The following is a 7,105-nucleotide window of genomic DNA, read 5'->3' as shown; positions in this document are numbered from 1 at the left end:
TGTGGTACACTATGACTTGACCAAAAATTGTTAGACAAATATTGACCAACATATAAATATATATAATTAATATAGGTTCGTGAATCCCAGGCCAACCTTGCACTTGTTAAATGACGTTATATGTATTTTTACTATGAAATACAGTATGGTGAGTTTCATTTGCTCCCTTTTATATATATTTTTGGGACTGAGAATACATGCGCTGTTTTTTATAAATGTTTTACGAAATAGGCACAAGTACTAAAACTAATTCTACGTGGGTTTAAACCAGAAATATACCCTTAGCTTGGTAACATTAAACTACTTGTCTATGTACGGTAGGCGCGAATCCTAAAGATAGATCTAATGGGCCTGACAAACCCCATCCTAACTATGGGATGCTTTAGTACTTCGAGGTTATTTTAAACACACCTGATCTGGTGTACTTCAGAGGGTAAAACATGAATGTTAAGGCTTGTTACCGGGTGCCTACAACTTATAGAATACTTTTATACACTTGCGAGTGTACATATATTTATAAACGGAAATCTTGTGATCTATTAATATATTGAAATGATTGTTATGATAAACCTATGAACTCACCAACCTTTTGGTTGACACTTTAAAGCATGTTTATTCTCAGGTATTAAAGAAATCTTCCGCTGTGCATTAGCTCATTTTAAGGATATTACTTGGAGTCATTCATGGCATATTTTGAAAGACGTTGCATTCGAGTCATTGAGTTCATCAAGATTATTATTAAGCCAATTATAGTTGGATGTATTATGAAATGGTGTGCATGCCGTCAACTTTCGTTGTAAAGAAAGTTTGTCTTTTAAAAACGAATGCAATGGTTGTAAAATGTATCATATAGAGGTCAAATACCTCGCGATGTAATCAACTATTGTGAATCGTTTATAATGTATATGAACGGATCCTTTCAGTTGGTATCAGAGCGGTGGTCTTAGCGAACCAGGTCTTGCATTAGTGTGTCTAACTGATAGTTGTTAAGATGCATTAGTGAGTCTGGACTTCGACCGTGTCTGCATGTCAAAAGTTTTGTTTATCATTTTTAGTCGGAAATCATCTACTTACCATCCTTAGGAAATTACCTGCTTATCATTCTTAGTCTAGACACGTCTTGCTGCATTGATTGCATGAATAGTGTATAGACAAAATTCATATCTTAGCGTATCTGCTAAATCATATCTTATCGTATCGATTACCGTAAACTTTGCCTGACATATTCCGTAAATTCCTCCGTAATCTATGAAATCTTTTGATCTATATATATAGATATTCTATGTAGTTAGAATACCACCCGATAGTCGGAAAATCATTTCGTATCGAAAAATCCTTTATCAAATCGTACGAAATGGAATTCGTCATCAGTTCAAGTTCCTCAGATTCCGAAATGGAATCCCACTCAAGCTCCGAAAGCAGTGTGACTGGAATGGATCAACCAATCAGCCATCATCTATTCTGGATGAATTGGGGATGGGTTCGTAGCCTCCTTAATCATTGGAGACAAGAAAAAGGCGATCCTTTCCATCCACCACATTGCTCTCTTGGCAATGAACCTGAAGCACTTACCGGCGAACCTGTCCGAAACACAATTTTCTCTCTCATTTCCAGAGTATCTCGTCATGATTATATACTACACCAAATTCTAGATCTTATTTATCCGCTCGTCCGAACCGACAATCACCCCGGTGTAATAGAAGAAGTCAACGAGCTTCGCGCTCGGGTAGTGGCTTTGGAGAATATGGTGCAAAGGTTACAAACACCAGCAGCAGCACCAGCACCAGCAACATAACCAGTACCACCATCAACAACATCAACAGTACCATTACCACCACCAACAACAACCGCATCGTAAATCTCAACTTCACAATCTGTCCCATGAGCATTTACGTCATACGCCCTGTAGATACTAAGGAATACCACAACGATGAAGTATTGATTCATAACTTCATTGGGAAAACATTCTACGACGATTATGTAATTTCTAAAGTTTAGAAATTATCTATCCTAGCCTTAACCATAAATCAAGTGAGTTTAATTTAATATTAACTCATTAAATCTATATTACATCTGAAGAAATATACACATATATTTCCATAAAGACTGTAATAAAATTCTTTTGTACAAAATATTAATTGTGACATTTTTTTTAACGGGTAGGTAATACTCGAGAGATATATAAATTCACAATTAATATGTTACATTCTTCGAATCTGATTCAGCAAATCATCCATTATACTCCCTACTTTCACAACAATATACATTCTTTTATAGAAATCAAAACAACCATACTCATTCAAAAATCTAATTACATATTCTGATTTTGAAATCGCCGAATTCAATTCAAGTTATAACCGATATCATCACTCTTAGATTCTTACATCTTTCAAAGCTATACTTTAACTTCAAAACTGTGTTAGAACATCGTATGTATATTAACGATTATAATCTGTGTTCAAGCCCTTCGAAATACCTGAAGACACTTCAAATAATGAACAATCGAGATGATGATCCAACCACATGTTATCCACAGTTACGTACCTGAAAAACTCTTGAAACCAAAGTCATAATTTAACATGTATCCATGTCAGACCTTTTGGCATTTACTAGCTAAAATAACTTTTCAATCCCTTCTAAAAATAGACGATTTTGTCACAGCTCCAGCAAACCAACTTCAATTGTTCATTCGAATAAGCCTTATTATAATGATTACCCCTTCATCATTATTACCGGGGAACCTTTCATATCTCGCCACATTAGCAGTAAACTTATTAACAACTTCATTGATCTTTGACTTTCCGAAAAATCTTTATATTTATCAAAATCCCATCATTTACTCATCTGCATCTTGTAACGAGAATTGCCATACGAATCATCAGAAATTAACTATCAGTATTTTGAAATCTCGCAGCATGTCTACGCCAACAATTATATGTGTCTATCTTCTGGACTTATATACTTTGATTGTGAAGTTTCTGAAAAACACCCTAAACTGCGAACTAGTTCTCGAAATATTGATGAAGCAGCAAAAACTATAAACGACCTTAACAGTAAAAAGTTTGATGATAAAGAGTAGTGTGTTGACAAAGCTCAGAAAAAGAGAAGCTTTGGAACTGGAAAAAGGATTGAGCAAAGTATGAAGGAGGCTGTGGACAAATCACAAAGGTTGAACCTGCCTTCAAAGAATTCAAATGATTCAGTACTTGCTGAAGTCATTAACGAATACCTTGCTCCTAACTCTAAACCCCTGCGGACAATATCCTTCATCATCCTCTAATATTAGACATTCTAAGATATCATCGTATCTTTCATTATAAATATCATCCATACTTCTGAAGATATTTTTATAATTATTCTTATCTGAAATCATTTACCTCTTCGCGCTATCTGTATTATATCATAAAAGAAACTATTTTAGTTTCTAAATTCTAAAACATTCGAGTTTAAAATAGGAATATTCTTGAAGAAGTGTTGGGAGCTGAAGCATGAGTTAGTATAATATAATGACACTTGATCAACGTGATTATATTACAGTAATTCATGCTGAGTTTCTAATGGGACATGATGATTCACAGACCATGCCGTCATCATGTTCCATGTTACACGACTCTTGTATTCTATTTAATCTCTAAAAATATCAAGAATATATTTTCTTGATGAATCGGTCTTTTCAGAGTATTCTGGTAAATTAATAATCAAGATCATGCCATTACCATTTCCTTCTTAGAACATTAACTAAGTTCATTCTGAAATTCATATCTGCGAATACTGGACCATTACAAACGTTGCTTAATCGCAAGAAGAAGAAACGAAAGGACAAAACTCCAAAATAGAAATTGGAGTATAAATCGTAGCAAATAGAAGGGAGCATTAACTGTGGATGTCAATGATTATAGATGACAAAAGCAGGGGCTTTGAAATATAAAGGGAAGATATAAAACCCAACAACCACCCAAAAATTATAAACCGTATATATCGATGCATATAGCAATATACAGACACGGAAGAACTAAAAACACTATAAAACCGAGAGTATAGTAGAAGTAAATAGATTCTTCCGGAGGCAGATGAAAAAGAAGAACGACAGATATGAAAGTGAGGAGTATATCGAGAATCAGTACTGGATGAAGCATATTGACAAATACTTTAAAATATGAGTTGAGGGAGAGAGAATAGAAGGTGTGAGTTGTAAGAAAACGAAGGAGGTGGATTTATAGTGAAATACCCGACAGAGAAATCAAGATGGATTATCGTATTAATTCGAAGAGGATCATAATCTCCTTAATCACCGAAGCATCAAATCCAACATAGATTACAAAGATTTTCTTTAAATTCGGAGATCAATTGTGATGATGTCAAACGATATGATGAATCACTATAATCTTATTTCCTTCATTTACGATAACTTCCCTCATACGCTTCGAGTAATCGAATTATTTTATCCATACTTCTTAGACATGATAAAACTTCATAATCGTTACGTCATAATAACATTCTCATTGTTAGCCATAACGACCTCTATCAAATTTCGGGGACGAAATTTCTTTAACGGGTAGGTACTGTGACGACCCGGAAATTTCCGACTAAATTTAAACTTTATCTTTATATTATTCTGACACGATAAGCAATGTTTGTTAAGTTAAACCTCAAGGATTTTAAACTATGTTTATACATTCATTTAAACCTCGACCAAATTCCAATGATTCACGAACCATTAAATGAACATATATGAATATGTATGTATATGTGTATATGTGATAAATTGAAAATGTCAATAAAGTATTTAAATGTATAATGCTTTATATGAACGTATTTGTTTCAATATGATTATCGACGAAATTAAAAAAATATATATTAAATGATTGAATTATCAGAAACATTGAATTATGATTACAAGTCTCTGTTGAGAGGTCCACTATGATTTGAGAAAATCTATTCCTCTTAACGATATTCGGAATAATTTGTAAAGCTATTTATAAATAAAAATAAAAAGTGTCATTTACGAAAGTTAGACAAAAGCTAGTGGAAAATTGGTTTCCATAATATTCTATTAATCTATTTTCAAACGTACAAAAACATTTTTAGTTTAAAAAGAACTTTATTATTAAAACGTATATAACTTTTATAAATATCTAGAATCTCTTTTGACAACTCATTACTTAACCAGTATAATAAATATAACGATATTTATATTTTATTTCATTAAATATATATAACGCTTTAAATTAATATTATATATATTTATACGCGTATTATACATACATAGTTTTTATACTTTTACTATACTTTAACTTTACCTTTACTTTTCTTTTACTTTACTTTAACTTTAATAATTCACTTTAATAATTCATACTTTAATAATTCACTTTAATAATTCACTATAATAATTCATACTTTAATAATTCATACTTTAATAATTCACACTTTAATAATTCACTTTAATAATTCATACTTTAATAATTCACTTTAATAATTCAAAAATTTATTATAAATAGAATTCAATAGGTTTCATTATTTCATAGAAACTTGAAAATATATTTCTCTAAACTCTCTCAATCGATTTATATATATATATATATATATATATATATATATATATATATATATATATATATATATATATATATATATATATATATATATATATATATATATATTTGCTCTGTATTATTTCAAGATATTATTAGTATACATAAAATATTACGACGGAGTGATGTCCGAGTGATTTCAAAATAGTTTTTTGAATGAGTCGAAGCTAAAAAAATTATGGGTTATAGCTATGGAGGTGATGGGTATGGTTCATAGGTATGCTCGTAAGGTCAATCTAGTGTTTATCATCTCCGTTGCGTCTACGTACTTTCCTGCAATATTGAATCTCAATATTGATACGTGAGCACTCATAACTTAACTTTTATATATCAATAGTGTATCCCTGACTAGTGCTCGAGTATATAGGATTATGCATGCTTGTACATTCGATATTGTCCTTAGATAGGTTTGTTGAATCCTGAATTAGATACATATGCTACTGAGATAGGGTATATGATATGCATGTCATTGGAAAGCTAGCGAAAAATTAAGAACTTTTCATTTAGATATCAAATGGTTTTGATGAACGGATTAGAAGTTATAGTCAACTGAATTTTAGTATTATTGTTAAAATGATTATTATTACTATCGTCGTTATTATTTTAATAGAAATATCATTGTTATTATAAAATATCATTACTACTATTATGTTAGTATTATCATTTTATCATAATACCATTTTTAGTAAATATAAATATTGTTATAGAATAATAATAATTATTATTACAAAATAATACAACTTTTACTTATTATTATTATGATCAATATTATTTTATCAAATAAATAGGGGATACAAAGATATTTTTCACCACGCGTAATATAATTACATTAATAATACTTACCACTATAGTTTTACGATATTAAGTGAACTTTATAAATTTTACTACTTAAGATATATAAAAGTATATTTTATTATATATAAACGTTAATATAAATTTTTATTAATAAATGACTTTTATTATTATAAAATCTAATAAATATATTTAAATATATAAAACGACTATAGTTAAGTTATATAATAAACACGTATAAATTTTAGAAGTCATTTTGGGTCAAGTTGACTTTTGTTGACTTTTGCATATTAGTCTCGAGCATTAGGATTGTGGTACACTATGACTTGACCAAAAATTGTTAGACAAATATTGACCAACATATAAATATATATAATTAATATAGGTTCGTGAATCCGAGGCCAACCTTGCACTTGTTAAATGACGTTATATGTATTTTTACTACGAAATACAGTATGGTGAGTTTCATTTGCTCCCTTTTATATATATTTTTGGGACTGAGAATACATGCGCTGTTTTTTATAAATGTTTTACGAAATAGGCACAAGTACTAAAACTAATTCTACGTGGGTTTAAACCAGAAATATACCCTTAGCTTGGTAACATTAAACTACTTGTCTATGTACGGTAGGCGCGAATCCTAAAGATAGATCTAATGGGCCTGACAAACCCCATCCTAACTATGGGATGCTTTAGTACTTCGAGGTTATTTTAAACACACC

The sequence above is a fragment of the Rutidosis leptorrhynchoides genome, chromosome 2, assembly GCF_046630445.1.
Source record: "Rutidosis leptorrhynchoides isolate AG116_Rl617_1_P2 chromosome 2, CSIRO_AGI_Rlap_v1, whole genome shotgun sequence".
Classification (NCBI taxonomy): domain Eukaryota; kingdom Viridiplantae; phylum Streptophyta; class Magnoliopsida; order Asterales; family Asteraceae; genus Rutidosis; species Rutidosis leptorrhynchoides.
Note: the sequence above shows the minus strand (reverse complement) of the source record.